Genomic DNA, 17,023 nt, shown 5'->3' with positions numbered 1-17,023 from the left:
ACAAAAGACAAATGAAATTTAAATAAACTGATTTTCCTGATATTGTTTCTTTTTGTGTCAACGTCGCTTAATTGCAGGTCGGCCCGGTCCCGGGCCGGGCCTTATGCCGGCCTAAGGCGAGCCGGGCCGGGCCGGGCCGGGCGGACTCAGGCTCCTTTAGCGTCGGGACGGGCCGGGCCGCCTGTGGTAGTGTAGGGCCCGGGCCGGGCGCGGGCTCAGAATTGCGGCCCGTGCACAGCTCTACTCCAAGTGCCTCGCTTAGTGTTCCTCGAACGAAGTTCGTGCAACGACACGAAACTGCGACAAAGAAAAGTAGCTGTGGATAGTCAATGTTCAACGCGCCTCCACTTTAGCAAACGGACCGCCCGGCGTGTTCGCTTTGTCAACGTACCAAGACGCTGGGGTGCATAACCAGCCCTACGACGACTATTATTACAGAATATAAATATGCCCGCACGTACCCATCGCTACACATCAGTCGTGACAGTGGCTCGGCGGTGACAGCGGCGCTGTCAACTCCTCGGCGCTCGGATTTCCTTGCCAGACCCGCCGCCTCAGCCCTCAAAAGCATCGCACGCTGTGTGGGGTTGAGGTCGCTGAATGCAGGCCGCAGTTCTTTGCAAGAACTTCGTTGTCGGAATCGGGAACGGGACCCATGGTAAGGTTACAAGTGCAAACGTAAACGAAGCGACGATGGCTGATAGTGCCCTTTAACGCCCGGGCGGTAGTAGTTTTCGTTTCGGCTGCTGCTAGGCGGGAGCGCACAGCACACGCCGCCAGCAATCACGGAGTCCTAGGTTTTGTTTCGCCGCTTTACGTCACGGTTCTCCTACTCCGTCATTAGAGAGCCCCCAGTTTGAATCGTAGCGGCGGGAAAAAGTCTTTCAACTTCAAATCCAAATTTCTTAGCACAAAATGCACCTTCAGCCGCCGGACAAGCGACAACAAAGCCTCAAGAAGCCAACTATCAGATGTTGCTAACAAAAAAAAAATTTGTTGGCGTTGTCCACAGTGTCTCTGTAATCCTTGAACGAAATAAAAGCGGGACTGACCAGCGAAAGCAAGGCTCCAAATTATTTTCATTTATGCCTTCATTGTGCTAACTTAACGTCAATCATGCAAAGTTCATGCCAAGATGAACTCATCACCATTAGTCTATACAAGGAACAGTATGCAATAATGGTAACTCAACGAAATATCTTGGGTATCATGCCTTTAATTTCGCGTGGTAAAAAGATACAATCCAAAATTTTCTTGCTGCTTTAAGGTTACCAGGTACTGAAGATCTTTCAGGGAAACTAAAAAGAAAATCTACCATAACAGTTTTCTCTAATGCGGTTCAAATTTGGCTCTTTTTTGGCATTTTTCATTTCAGGAAGGCTTAAACATGCAAATAAGAAAACTCCTGTTTAGAAGCACCAATTTTCTGTGACGATAGTAAAAAGAAGCGACGAATGCAACGGAAGAGTTTCTTACTCTTCATCTTAATTCATGTTGTCCCAATACCGACCTGAAAAGTGCCCCTTCTTGGAACGCATATTTTCTTCAATGGCGTCCACAATTTTTTCACTGCTAAACTCCAAGAGCTTCCTTGTTTTGTTTCAGGGAAAAACATTGTGTATAATTGCTAAAAAAAGATAAAGGCTCGACAAGATTGTGTTTCTTTGTGCACGTACTCAAAATTGCAGTTTCGCGAAATCTAAAATGTGACGTTTTTTACCTGTTATATTATATGGTCCTTTCCAAGAAAACTGCAGGTTCTTGCTAAACTACGACCCATTCCTTTTTCTTTCTGGACACATTTGCCCCGCCACGTATAACAACTTCACAGAAAGCAAAGGCGGCCATGGGATCACGATTACCGCCCTCGCGTCAACACAACCAGTTTTAAAGTGAAAGAAAAGCTGTTGTCGGCACAGCCTTGATTTAAGTCAAACAGCATGGTTGTGTCTGCAGGTTTTTCGCCTAAAACTAGGCATCTGCGGAATAAACTGTTGGTGCTATGCTAATTCGCAGCCTCAACAAATTCCTTCAGTCCAAAGTACATGTTTGTTTATTTATTCTTTGCTTATTACTATAAAATGAGCTCTTCCCTAAGTACAAAGCAGCATCGATTCCATTGACAAGATTGCTTACTGAGAATTGCTTAGCTGTTTCTTGTGTCTTGCTATGTGCTATAAATCGTGTTCGTTTTTAAATGATATTATATGATTGGCTTTCTTTGATGTATTTCTGCATCTACTGCGAGTACCCATTTTTGGGTTCAGAATACTATAAATAAATAAATAAATAAATAAATAAATAAATAAATAAATAAATAAATAAATAAATAATACATACTGCGTCCTCGCATGAGGTTCTCACAGGAAGAGACTCGAATGCAAAAAGAACTCATAGCAATCAAGAGCGCACGAGATTCTACGAAAGCGCAGGGGAACACACCGTAAAAATATCTCAACTACAAATCGCTGAATCTAAAAATTCTTTCAAAGGCAGAGCACGAGTGAGGCCAGGAAGTGAGCCCTAACTTTCTATAGTGCCCAGGGATATACTCTATATGAATAATTGTTTAGGGGGTTTAACGTCCCAAAGCTACTCAGGCTGTTGGGGACACCGTAAGGTAGAGCTCTGGAAATCTCGACGATGCCATTAGTTCGCATAGTTACTAAGTTTTTTTTTCATGCTCGCTTTTTGGTCTGAGTGATTTTAAGTTCCCCTCATTTCAACAGACCAGTGTTGAAACCAGCGCGCAGACTTGTGGCCCCCACGTGAAGCAGTTTTTGGACCTCTTCCCTTTGTTTAACTTATCACAGCTTTTTACTGAACCGATAAGAATATCGGGTGGCACTAAAAACATGCTTCAATTTGTGCTAACTAATGCGCCTGACTTGCCATACGAAATAACATGTTTGCCTAGCCTACCTGACCATCTATATTTAGTAAGGTTCACTAAAAAAACCTTTGAAACATAAAAGCAAAGTCATCCATGATAACTACCGCGCAAATTTTGATGTGTTCTTTTATAGGTATTTTTTGGACAGATTTGACACCCGCAGCTCTAAGGAAAACTGAAACATTTTGTAACACAGTGATGAAAATAACCCACAAATACAGCATACAATGTATGTACACTTGAAGAAAAAGCCCCGTGATAAAAAAAAAACATTTCAATACTGTACAACCTGCAGTTAAATCCTCAGTGAATTTCAGGGAAATGTGAAATAAATTTGCCTAACTTAGCCGCCTGCAGAGGAGCTTTTCGCCTCTGTCTCTTTCATTGAATTTTACGCCATTTCATATGAGCACAACTCTTAAAACCCTCGCTGAGAGAAGAATGAAAAAGTAGCCGCAGCGGCATGATACGCGTTTTCATTTTATGTAGTTTTTGTAGAAGATATCGCATGAGTAGAACAACCTTCCTGCACCGAGAGCAAGCATTGGCAACGCAGTTCTCTTTCGTTCTCTCTAGAATTGTATAACTGCGCTCGCTAGAATTGTATAACTGCTTCCTTGATCGGCTATAGATGTTAGTCTACTGTATTTTCTCACTTCCCTCATAATGTGTCTGCCCTAAAGGTGCATGTATAAAAAGAATAAAAAAACTAGGTTATTTTCTGACGACCCCGCGCCCACCGGGTAGGCTCATTTTTCGTATCGATCCTTTTTTTACGCCTGTACTGTTCTGTATCGCATTTGGGATTACACGCTCAAAGGAATGGCGCCCACGGACGCCTTCCAGCGTGCAGTTGCCCAGCCAAACTCGCATTACGAGGAGAACACAGGCTGGCGGTCGACGACTCCATTAGTAGCAATCGACCTGCAATCGTACTTACATCACGTTGAGTTGACATCGGTAAAAATGTGACTGCAGCCATCCAGTGCTGAGCGATCCGGACCAAGCGTCAGCTCTCAATCACTGGTTTCTGCAGAGGTGTATGAAGGTGATCGCTTTCATGCCGGCAGAGCAGCACGAATAATTTTTTTTCTAGCGTCACTATCCCTCGTTCTTTAAAAAAAATGCCAGTGAACAATGCAGTAACGAAGGGTCCAGCTATGCGTACGCATTTTGCTGTCTTCTTGGAACTGTAACCTGCGGTAGAGCAGTTTGCCTGAGTGGCTTCGTCCTAAAGTGGTCCCCTTCTTATTGGCTCCGGCTACATGTGGGAGGCTACTGAAGGTCACATCGTGAAGTCTTTTCCTTTCGTCCCATACTTCATTACTCTTGGTACGATCTTCTTAGAGAGCTTCGCGCTCGAGCTCTGCGCCGAGACAGAAAAGAGCAAATTTGGATGTGCGCCAGCACCAACCGGAGGCGTGTAATAAACAGTTTTTTTCAACAATAAGCGCGTATGAGCCGCCTTTTTCGTGCGTTGGCAGCCCCCTTTTCCTCGTCCAGCTGCGCTCTGAATGGGACAATAATGAGGTGGGGCCACTCAATGATTCCTTTCAGATGCGTGCGCGCAATCACTGACGTCTCGGGAAGCGCGCACTCGGTCGGCTTCGCTAATGGCGCTAAGGTGCTTCCGCGATTACGAACGGGTGTGCGTGGCAGGGCATGTGACACGCTCCCAAAGGACCGCCAAGTGGGCTCAGTAATGTAAACACGCGAGGAGTAAGCGCGCAGCGTCCCAGCGCGAACGCGTTGCTCGAACCCCTCGAAGCCAGATGGCCGCTAGGGCCTTCCTGCTGCGAGACGTATGCACGGGGGTCAACATTCTTGGTGCTGAGGCTTTGTTCTCCTAGCGCGCATAGGCTCGCTTGTTACGTTCCCATGTGCCGGCAGAAAGCCCCCCCCCCCCCCCCCCCCCTTTCCGCACGCCGCAGCAACGTGACGGAAGGAGCCCGTTCCCAGATCACACCGACTCCCTGTGGCCTGCGGAGTCCGTCCAACTGACCAGCCCCCAGGGCCCGTTCTCTCGCGGTGTAGCTTGGTACGCGACTCGGACCCGAGACACGTTTTCGGCCACTGAAAGCGGCGTGTGGTATTGAGCTGACGGCACCTTCCTGCACAAAATAGAAAAAAAATTACTAAGACGTCATGAGGTTTCATAACAAAATTAGTCGTCTTCGCCTTAGTGGCGGGCATTTGGTTTTCCCTCACCACCAAGCGGTCGCCGTTATGATATTGTTTACTAACGTTAAAAAAGAAACTGAAACCTGCGGGCCATGGAAGAAGAAGTTAAACAGCGAACGCAAGGCTTTATTTTGTAGCACAATATGAAAATTAGGACCTGAGGAATGTTTTGTATGTGCGTGCGTGCGAAAAATGCGAGACATAAAATGCTTCCCACTCTCAGCCCCTTACGAGTGGCTCGGTTTCGTGCTCTTAATATGCCCTCTACGTGTAATTCATAGTTATGTTTTCGGTGGTTCTTTGAAACCTTAGTAAAACGATTGCATCTGATCTAATAAGTGTTTTATCCCCAAGAATTTTCCACGGACGCGAAAAGGCCGATTGGACGGAACAAGATTATCAGTACAGCGTTGGATGTAGCTAACGGACTGGCGGCACGTCGTGCGAGTGCATTAGAAACTTATAAAGCACTGGGCGGCCTTTGAAAACATATCTCGTAACAAGGAAAAAAAATGGCTCGGATTCAACGTGGCTTGAACCTAGTCTCAAATCAAATGTCAAGGGTCAAGGTGGAAGGTCAAGGACAGGTAAGCGGTTATAGTCATATTATCACGTGACCTTATTACCATAGCTTTGGCCATACCACCACACAGTTAAGTTAGGTTTGACCTTGTGGGTCACTGAAGGCCGTTGTCTCATCCACATCGTAATCGGAAGTTGCCCCCCGAGAATTAGAGCTTTCCCTCTAAAAAAAAACTCAAGTACACAGCGTCGCATCTGAGATATGTTAACATTGAAGTTTCAAAGGAGGCAAGGCTGAGTGCGGAGAAGGTGCTCCCATAATAATAACTGGTTTTTGGGGAAAGGAAATGGCGCAGTATCTGTCTCATATGTCGTTGGACACCTTAACCACGCCGTAAGGGAAGGGATAAAAGAGGGATTGAAAGAAGAAAGGAAGGGAGAGGTGCCGTAGTGGAGGGCTCAGGAATAATTTCGGCCACCTAGGGATATTTAACGTGCACTGACATCGCACAGCACACGGGCGCCTTAGCGTTTTGCCTCCATAAAAACGCAGCCCCCACACAAGAGCAGGAAAGCGGAGACGAGACGTGACAGAGACGCGATGGTAACGGCAAGGAACTACAATGATTGACTTGACTATGCAGACATTTTTGGCGTTCCAGCTATATGGAGGCAACCATACGGCGCCATTTTAAATTTTGTAATCGGCATCCACACGCAGAATGGGGATGTCCATAAATATAGGTTGCTACAAATCTTGCTGAAGTGAGCGTAAATAGCCATTCAGCACAGCTCGCAAATAGAGCATCTTATTCTTTCGGACAGCAGTATTCATTGGGGCCAGCAGGGAATTTTGAAAGTGGTAAATGGCAGCTTGTGTCAGGTTCAGGTATATATCTGTTTAAACTCTGGCTGAGTTGCGACCTGCTTGGTAGCCTGCCTAGTATCTAATGGTTTGAGGCTGAGCCCAACTATTACGCTGCGTCTTGCGAAAGACGCAAGCTATGCCCAAGGCCAAAACGAAGGTTACGTTGGCTCAGTATTTGTGGCTTGTGAACGTTCCGTCACCATGTGAAAGTTGGTGGTTTCAAAACGCGGTGCTTGTGGTGTGACTCGACTGCGTGGAGAGGCAGTGCGAATAGGGATCGACGACACCCCTGCGTGCCTCCCAGAGAATCGGCGCAGCATATAGCCGGGCTAGGGCTGCAGCGTCACCGTGAATGGAGAGGCCGCGGGTGATCTTTGACGACATTGGGTCTCCTCAGCCAGTGAGCATGCGGAGGCCGAGTTTGTGCGTGCAAAGACGCAACGGCTTGCAGTGCTCATTTGAACTCGACGCGAATGTTAAGCTCATCTTCATGCATTAGGGTGGCCACATAGTGGTACTCCTATGGCCTTTTGTAAGCTTTTTTTTGCACCGAGTTTCTTTTGAAAACACTTCTACGCGTAGTGCCGCCATCGGCAATGCCATTAGCCACAGGTTGAATGACCACCTTCGTATCCCCATTTTTACATCCCCCTCCCCCACTGTATTGCTATTCGAGCGAGTTTTGCCTGCTTATGCACTTACATTTCACTTCCGTTGTAGTTTACCTTCGTAAATTTTGCCCCGTGCATAAAAACATTCGGTTGTCAGTCAGTTCCTCATATTGCATCGCCTGCTATTGCGTCGAGTGTCAGAGGCTTGCTTTCTCATCGTGTTCTCAAATCTGCACTAATCAGCTCAACTGAACAGTCTTGTCATTTTGGCTCGAACCTTTCACTCACTTTCTTCCCCTCTCCCCTTCACCCACTGCACAGTAGCAGGCCAGATGATACGCCGTCAGGGCAACCGCTCTTTCTCTCGACCAAACCTGTTTTTTAATCATATTTTTTTTTGTTTTTCGCTTTTATTCACAACATTAATCTGACTCATTTTGTACTTCTACCGCATTTTTTAGTAATGCATTTATCTTTTCTCTTGCCTTAACGTTCTCTTATTCTACACGTGGCTGTTTTTCTGTAATACGTACCACTACCGTCAATAATGACCTCGTGGTAGGGGTCGCTGCGCGAGTACTGCTTTTTCAAAACCAAATCGAATATGAATAGTGTACCTGGAAACCAAACCGAATACACAACCGAGAGTAATAAGCAGGCAAGTTGAATGCAAATCGAATGTTTCTTATCATCATCACCATCAGCCTGACTATGCCCACAATTAACCCTGTCTTGTGCCAGCCACGGCCACCTTATTCTCGCAAACTTGTTAATCTCATCCGCCCGCCTAACGCTCTTCCGCCCCCTTCGACGCTTGCCTTCTCTTGGTATGCCCTGCCCAAGCCCATTTCTTCCTCTTGATTTCGACTAGGATGTCAATACCTCGCGTTTGTGTCCTCACCCACTCTGCCCACTTCCGGTCTGTTAACGTTGCACATATCACTGCCCCTTCCGTAGCTCGCTGCGTTGGCCTCTATTTAAGCTGAACCCTTCTCTTTAGCCTCCACTGTGTCTGCCCTATAGACGAGTACATTGGAAGATACAGCCGTAGTGCAATTTTCTCTTATTTCTTATCGCACAGTTGCTAACACCTCCGATCAAACATTGCTTCAAGACCAGCTTATCCGCATTCAGGAGTGGCGCAACGATTGGTTAATGGAACCTAACCATTATTAACGTCAATGCTTGCCCTCCCACAGCCGCCGTACCCCGCTTGGTTACCCACACTTGACAGTTAATGTACTTTTGGAGTCTGTACTATCATATAAGTTTTTTTTTAATCACCTTGCGTAACGACTTCTCTTGAGCGTCGCACATTACTAGTGGGATTTCACCTGATAATGAACCACTTGAAATTTCACAATGTCAGCTCCGCCATGCCCCTTAGCTAGTATAATTATTAGGATATAAATATTTTGTCAGACCAAAGTTAGAATATGCATCACCCATTTGCGACACTCCTCATGCCTGCATTGTAAATAAACAAAGAGCGGCCCGATTCATTCATTCTTGATATTCGTACGAAATAATTATGTCATCTTTGAAAGCAGAATCAGGTTTATTACATCTCTCACTTTTTTTGCCGTACTGCCAGCACTTGCTTATTTTATAAGTTTCTCCATACTTCACTCGGTTGCGCGGCTTATATCGTCCCCTAGCCCGCGTGTCTCAGCGCACGCGTCATACCTTTCAAGTTTCCCGACAACGCGCCCGCACTGTCACCTTTGCCACTGCAGTTTTTTTTTCTGATACAGACTGGTTCGACCTTTCCAACGGCATTTTTCCCATCGCGTGCTCTTCCACTTTCGCGGAAAATGTTGCAAGTCATTTTTTAGTTATATTAATCCTTGGTCATCATATTATTTGTTCCCAGCACTTCTGTAATACCCCTCACCACCTCTTTAAGGTAATAAAAAGAAAATGAAATGCAATTCGTGCGAATAGTTTATTCATCGACATGTAGGGGATGTTCGTACGAATATTTGCTACTTTTTCTTAGGAGCGAAAGCAGCGAAGCGCTAGCGTAGGGGCTGCAGTACGGCGCTATAACTCAAACAACTATATTCAATAGGCGCTATCCAGTATGATTAACGGAACAGGGAGTCAGTACACCATGGTTCCATACGGATAGCAAAATCAGTTTGCTGCCAATGGCGACAGAAAAAAAAAACGATCGCCACGGCCTCTGAGATCAGGCATTGTTGCAGGATTTGCTAAACCTGTAGCGTCGCTTAATCTCGGAGGCAATGTATAAGCATCGGCAACGCTGCCACACGAATTGATCGAGTCGCGGCGCTGAACCCTTCACGCGCAGACCAATCGCGGCAGACTGCTATGCGGCGTCGAAGTGACCATTGTTTTCGAAACAGTCGCCGAAGGAAACTACGGTATTCTCGCGTGCCATTTATTGCAGAACACTTGGAAAATCCAACAAAAACATGTTCGAATAGTTGGGAATAATTTCAAACGTGCGCTACTTCCTTGTTTCAGCAAATCAAATAGGACAATGCTCGATTTCCTATTTGGAAATGTTTGAATATTCGCATATTCCTAACTCTCGTTAGTCAGGGTACTTGAAATAACTAACGATAGTAATGAATAAATAAACAAATTATTTAATCAATAAATAATGAATAAATAACCATGAATGATTTAATAAATTATTAAATAAATAAAAGAAACATAGCTGGTCTCATGATAAAGTTTTCCAGGTGATCGAATAAGGATACTAAGAAAAACCTCGCTTGGGTTATAAAATGGACTACCGAATATCAACACTTTTCGCTAAAATATACAAGGCGTCAAAACAATTTTTTTATTAAGATCACCTAATGCCATTGACTCGCAGCAGTAAATGATAGCGCGCTGAATTGTTAAGCACACAAGCGACCGAAGAGTAAACGATCAGAGCATTTGTTTTCTCATGATAACGATAGTGGTCAAGAAAATATATCAGAGAAAGCAGAAAGTCAAAGTAAGTAATTCGCTAGTGAGAAGCTGTTTCTTGAGTGCATCCCACAGCCTCCTAACTCGCCCAGCGTCATATAGCTAGAGGGACCCGCTGTCGGTCTCTGTGAGCAAGACCAATTATAGGGAGGATCACGAGTGCTGGCCCACCCGCCTGGAAAGGTTGTTGGCTACGGCATTTACGCTGGCGCATTCATTTTGCTTGAAAAGGACTACTTTGGGCGGTGACAGTGCAAGTGTTTAAAAGGCTCTTTGGTGCAAGCGCGGGTTGAACATATTTATGATTTTTACTGCAGGCAGTTTTTGAAACTGCTGTAACACACATGGAGTTGGCACCATAGATCTTTACTTGAGGAGATCGCATGTGTTGTTTTCGCATAAAGTCACAACTGGCGACTGAAATGCGACCAAGCCAGAGATGCATAGTATTTCCGGCACGGCCGCACTTTTAATTCATTAAACATTCGCTTATAGCGCACATGGTACGAGCGTCCACACTATGGCACGCATTTGGCATGGCCGCTCGCATTTCGGCTTGAGCTAAACAGATTGTAAGTAGGGGCTGCAGGTCAGTGGTCCCCGTCGATGTGAGTTGACCGATCTCATGCGAACAACACACCGGCAAGTGTCTTTACGCCCATTAGGGGGCGAAACGTGGCCGGTGGACGCCTTTAGGCTTCTCTGCATGCGTCGGCCAAATCCCTGGTCTAGGGAGGGGACTCGACTCCTTAAGGAGGGCTCACCTGGCCGTCAGAGCAGGCTGCAATCTCGAATACACAAGATTTACCGCATCCACCTGCAGCAAGGGGACAACAGAACACCCATACTTCAATTCATTTTAATACAGGGCGAGAAGACACGTACTCAGGGAAGAGACGACACACGAGCGCTGAATTGCATGCACAGCCCATCTGTTGGACCTATGGACGCCACAGTAAGAAGGCCGTCCTTACCCACCACTTGGCATGCTCATAATTGATGATGCGAGCCATAGCCACCCTGTGTTTTTGCAGCGCTCTAAAAAAACAGCCCTCGCGTGTCGTCTCTTCCCTGAGTCCGTGTCTTTTTTAGCTGTTTTAAAGTGAACTGCCACCAACTCACTCAAGATTCTTCATTGATCGATACCTCAAGTCAGCCTGTACTGCTGCTTCTAGCCGCACTGCTCCCCTGGGCACCTTGCCACTTCTCCAACTGCCGTTCTTTGAGCGCTTTCTTAATCTTCAGCGTGTTCTAGCAACGCGTGCATCGTTTCCTTTGCGTCGGTGGGACCTGTTTTTGCTGGCGCGTGATTAGCCGACTTCAAAGGCTGCCATGACCCGTTCACTCACCAATTTGGCAGAAGCGATTTCATCGACTATTTCGGACCCCTTTTCATTCTCTGCAGGCGAAGCTGTCCCTCCTGCGGCTGTGCCCCAGTCTTCGCTCACTCAAGTTCCCAATCTTTGATGCACGGGCCGCCACCCGTCTTCCTGACCTGTAACACTGAATTTAGAGCCGTCGCTTGCCCTTCTTCTGGCAGTCGGGCGGTAATTTAGGCATCTGATTTCGTTCCCACGTGCCCGTGCGCATTCTTGCCCCAAGAAAAAGAAAGGAAAAACATGACCCCAGGTCAAGCACGTGGGTTGAGACTGGCATATTTTCTATTTGTGTTCAAAGCTACGGCGGTGTAACATTTATTCGTTCTCTCGTTGAATCAATCTCCCCATACGCTTCAAGACGGAGTATTCAGGAAGGGATTGACTTGTGAAAAACAAAACCATATGTGTATTGAACGAACACGGAACCAGAAAAAAACAATCATGAAAATAAAGAAAGCGTAGCCATAGCGCTAGTAGAAACCGGGACAAGAAATTGGCGAAGGAAAACTAAAGAAATATCCAGAAAGTGCGAACAGTGTCCGAGGAAGGTACGCAACGAAGCATGGAATTAAACAAGGTAAGAACAAAAAAAGAACCGACAGGAGTCCTCAAAGACGTAATTAGAAGCAAATTTCGACCAAATTTGTGGCAGATCCCTTGTTGCCATCGCTTATACATATCTTTAATGTTAGTGTATCTACCGGAATTTCTCTCGAAAACGTGAGGCATCCTTAAGTAACAGTTCATTTTTACTCTGGTAATAAAAATAAGGTTCCACCTGTAATTGAAAAATGCAAAGAAAAGTTTTTTTAGCGAGTCAATTCGTTCTGCGAAAAATAATCTCTTTCATCATCGTAGCAATTCGGCTTTTGTAAAGGGGTGTAAAGTGTGTTAGGTCTGCTTGCTGAAAACTGGAAAGTAATAAATAGTGGGTTTGAAAAGAAGAAAATTCTGCGTGTGCTTAGTGACATGCAGAAAGCATTTAATACTATCCACAATTTAACTTTATTTGCTAATTTACAAAATAATTGTTTTCCGGACTCACAGTTACTCTTTTCAAATCATACTTAAAGCTCACATAACGATCATGCGTAGAAGACAAAGGGTTGTTACTGGGAAAGAACATTCGGTTTTCAACGCTGGACAGCAGGAGTTCTTCGAGGAACCATTCTACCGGTATTATTATGCATATAGAGAAGTGACAGGCCATGACGTCAGGGAAATGCGGCAGCACTGCAGTCAGCAGTGATTTTCGTTGCGTAGGCAAGAGGCAGGACCGGTCGTATTCGGTGTGCCACGCTTGCGTGTTTTTGAAGATTATTCGCGGCATGCCAATGAATTGTGGTTCAGCTGGTTGAGCCGCAAGGCAGTAGAAAGGAAGCGGCATAAGTTTCACACGTTTATGGCGGTCAGATAAGGGCGAAAGCGACGGGCAGCGGCCACGGAGCGGGACAAAGTTTGGCGACGGATCGGCTTCACGGCTAGTATTGCATTTCTGCATCGAAATGTGATAAAATAGTTTCTGTCTCTTATGGGGAGCTTGCGCTGAAGTTTGCGATGTCGATTGCAGCGCCATAACACAGTGCCTAGCGAGAAGAGCAAGCAGTTTTGGGTAGTACTCTTAGTACTTTTCCGCGCCACCTTCACGCGCTTATCGGCGTGAGCCTCCGCGCTCTGTCGAAGGCGCACGTGCCGAGCGTCAACTATCTGAAGATAGGCAATGAATGCTGTCAGCTAAACGCGGGTATCTAATCGCGCAGAATGTGTTGCCGAGTGTCAGCTATCTGAAGCTAGGCAATGAATGCTGTCAGCCAAACGCGGGTATGTAATCGCGCAAAATGTGTTCTCGCGTTTGCAGTGGCCCAATCGGCTGACAAAAGCAGTTTTGAGTCACCGAATGGAACAATTGCAGGTTCACCTTGGCAGCGCAGGTTGCCCATACGGCATAGTTGCTAATCGGTCACGCGGCGAACAGTGCAAGAATCACCGCCTGCTACTCGCACGTTTTGGTTTCCTCTGAGCTAATAAAAATCTTTCGCGGATAAAAACGTTAACTGCATGCCTGCATTAAAATTTAACGCGCAGACACGAGTAGAGCATCGCGAGCAGCTGGCAGTTTTGGGTGCGACAGTCTCCGGGGCAGTAGAAATTCCTAGCGGAGAGCCAAAGGGTTAGGCGCGCTGCAGTGCAAGATTTCATCCCACGTAGCTCTGGTGACACGATGTGCTTTGTTGGCCACAAGCGATGTACATTCAAAACGAACAAATTCGCTGTCTTTGTAAAATGTGCCTCAGCGATACAACTGACGTTAAGGAATTATAAGTAACGGACCAGAACGACATGAAGCGAAGCATACTTCAACGCGACCGGCGACGGCATTCACTAGGCTGCTTTCACATCCCCGTGGCTCGGGTGGTGGGTGTTGAGAGGCCCGGCAGTGCTCTTCCCTCATTCATTAAAGTTAACACGGCAAAAAATTATGGAGGGCACATAAGACTACACGTGCTTCGAAGGTCAAATCATTATTCTTTAATTTATCTTTTTTCCGTTCTTTCTAATGACACACGTACTCATTAGCACACAGTCGTAAGGCGAATCATACATTAAATTAACCATTATTCGCCAAGAAGCAACGAGAATTCGTGGACCATGGGTTGCGTGCAAGCCTTGCAATCTGAATGCCCTTGGTTAAATTTCCCGCACCTCGGGAAGAAACTTTTTTCTTCTTTGATGACATCATTGGGCGTTTTGTAGACCAGTTTTCCCGGACGCCGACAACGACGCCGGGTTTCGTTGCTAATGGTCCGTATAAAGCTCTTTCGCCTTAAAGATCTCGCTGGAAGTTGCGTGCGCGAGACGATTTGTGCCCCAAGCACAGCCACTGCTATTGCTCCCTCTATGGCCTGGAGCGCCCAAGCCCAAATGCGCTCGTTTGAAGAGGCTCTTGCGACTCGCTCCGGCGCCGGCTATTCGGGTGCAGCGCCGGTGTCTTTTTGGAAGAAGGGGGTTGAGCTAGCACTCTACAGCGCCATCATGGTGCCGCCGAGAATGTACGCACGAAAAGGGACAGAAACCACCAGAGAGAATACCTTCCTACTTCTAAGCACTCTGATCACGTTGCAGAAACGCTGTCTGCGACGGCCATCGTGCCACCAGGTAGAATCAGTGCATCTGAAAAGGTTCTTGTCAGATCATTACGCACTGTATTTTGTCCGCAGAGTGACGGCTTGCTATCATGAGACGCTTCCAAATTGGTTTTCAGCACTGCTAGCGAAAATGTGGAGAGCGCGTGCATGTAAGTGAGGCCACTCCTTTCGCTGTACATAGGCAGTGAACTCTGCACAGAAATGAGTACACGGTGAGTGGGCTGTCCTCTATTACACTGCTTTTTACAGGAGGTAGTGCGCTGGAGGACACCGTGTAATTCCTTTTCACTTCCACATAGAAGTATTCGTGTTTAGAGTGTACAGTCGGGGTCAAAAGTCTCTGGACCACGTGTTCTTCGAATGAAGCGGATAGCTCTGCTATTAGCCGGCGGATCGAGACCACACTTGTGGAGGTGAAAGACGGAAATTTTGAATTTCACCTCCACAAGTGTTGTCACCTGCCGTCTGCTAGTAATAGAGCTATCGGCTTCGTTTGAGAAACGAGGGGTCGAGAGATTTTTGACCCCGACTGTACATTCACTGTGTTTACAAGCAACGAGCCGAGTGTAGACTCCGAAATAGAAAGGCGGTTTTTGTTGCGCCGCGCAAAGGAAAGAGACGCAGAGCCCCGCCAACTGCAGCTTATCAAATGTGTTTTCCTTCAACGACGCTCCCATTCCGAAAAGAATGCTTTGGTAATCCAAGGCGTTACTCGGGGCAGCGCGGCAACAAAATGAATTTGATACAAAAGGCACTACCAGCCGGCTGTCGGCAAAGTCGGTTATGAAAAGCTTTCGCGTCGGCTCTCATGCTAGCGGCTAAGCGCGATGAAGCAAAAATCTGAAGAAAAACGAAGGAGCTAGGCTGAGTGACGCAATCAGCGGCGTGTTTTGCGCGTCAATCGGTTCTTTTGGCTCGATCGGACTCTTCGCACCGACGATACAGCGGTCTTCTCAAAAACACCCGGTAATTTGAAGAGGATGCGCTAAACGGATTCATTCTGTTGTAGGAAACGCATTTTCTGCGTCTGCGAGAACGCACCGCAGTCGAGGCATGAGTGTTTTGACCAGAGGAGAGGATTAGAAAGGGCATTCGACTTTACAAAACAGCTTTACAAAACAGTCTTATAGAAGAGTTTTGTAGATCAGGTTACCGTACTAGCTCGAATTTATGTATCCGCTTCCTTTTTCCCAGGTCGCAAAATAGAAGAATCTTCATATCGCTTTTCTTCCTCAAAGTGTACAAATCGTGGTGGGCGTGATTTAGCGTTCATAATCAGTACAGGCACCGCTACAACCTGCCTCAATTCATTTTCATTTTCATGAATACCTGAGCAGTGGATATTCATTCAGCGTCGTTTCCTAACCAAGACAGTGCTGTTTGGCCGAAGGGTTTCTCACCCGACGGCGCAGCAGCAGTAGAGTATTATATTACCGATACTTATATCACTACAAAGTCCACAATTGCACTAGTCTGTGCGCGTGTTTGAGTTATTATGTCTTACTAGTACACAGAGTGTAATAAGCAATACAGTTCGTTTGTTGAAGAGTGCCGCTTGTTTCGCTTGACAAAAACCTGCGGTACACTTAACAACTGAGTTTAATTAGTGAGTTTAATTTCTTTATTTAGTGCCAAAGTGGATGCACGTAGTTTTTCAGAAAAACCTCGCCATCCACGTAAATACGTGCCCTATTTGAAGAGAACAGCATCCTCGCCTTCTGAAGAAGCTCCGGACGTCCTCCCACCGTATGAGGCCTCCTGGGAACCATGCATGAGTGCAGCTGAGCTGGGCACTGACGCTAGGCTTAGTGCCTCCGCTGTCACGCTGGTGGAGGTAGCTCTGCCAGCGTCTCTCGTGGCAGCACTTGCCACGCAGTCGACACCTGATCCGCGGCGCCAGATCCAGTTTTGCGCTCCCGGTCCATCGGCAGATGCACCCCTCCTGCTTTCCCGAAATTCCGGACTGCTCGTGAGTGATCTGCCACTAGGCCACATGGCTATTAACTCTACAGCACCGGATGGGCCTCAAACCGCACGGCATAATGAACCGGGCATTCCAATGAACTTATCGGCACCTCTACCCGTGCAAAAGTGCGCTCGTGCAACCCACTAGCGTCCCTCAAACGACAGCCAACCGATTCCATCTTCGGCAAGTGATGGCTAACAAGGTAAGCGCACTTGTCTTACGATCGAGAACTCGGTGGAGCCTACACCCGGATCGTCTTCTTACAAAGCGACCATTAAATCACTGGCCAACAGAAGCCTCACGGATATACCGAACAAGATTTTACAAGCTAACTTGGACGCGTGCCTCGGAACCAAAGGTTTTCAGGGCTTCAAAGCCAGAACACAGTCCAACACATTTGCAGTGTGGCTTCCGACTCTGACTGCAGTAGAACGGCTGCAAACGCTCACCAGTATTTCACTGACAAGCGAAATCTCAGTGCCAGTACAAGAGTATTTAGTTGAAGGCTCTG

This window comes from Amblyomma americanum, chromosome 1 (genome assembly GCF_052857255.1).
Source record: "Amblyomma americanum isolate KBUSLIRL-KWMA chromosome 1, ASM5285725v1, whole genome shotgun sequence".
Lineage (NCBI taxonomy): Eukaryota > Metazoa > Arthropoda > Arachnida > Ixodida > Ixodidae > Amblyomma > Amblyomma americanum.
Note: the sequence above shows the minus strand (reverse complement) of the source record.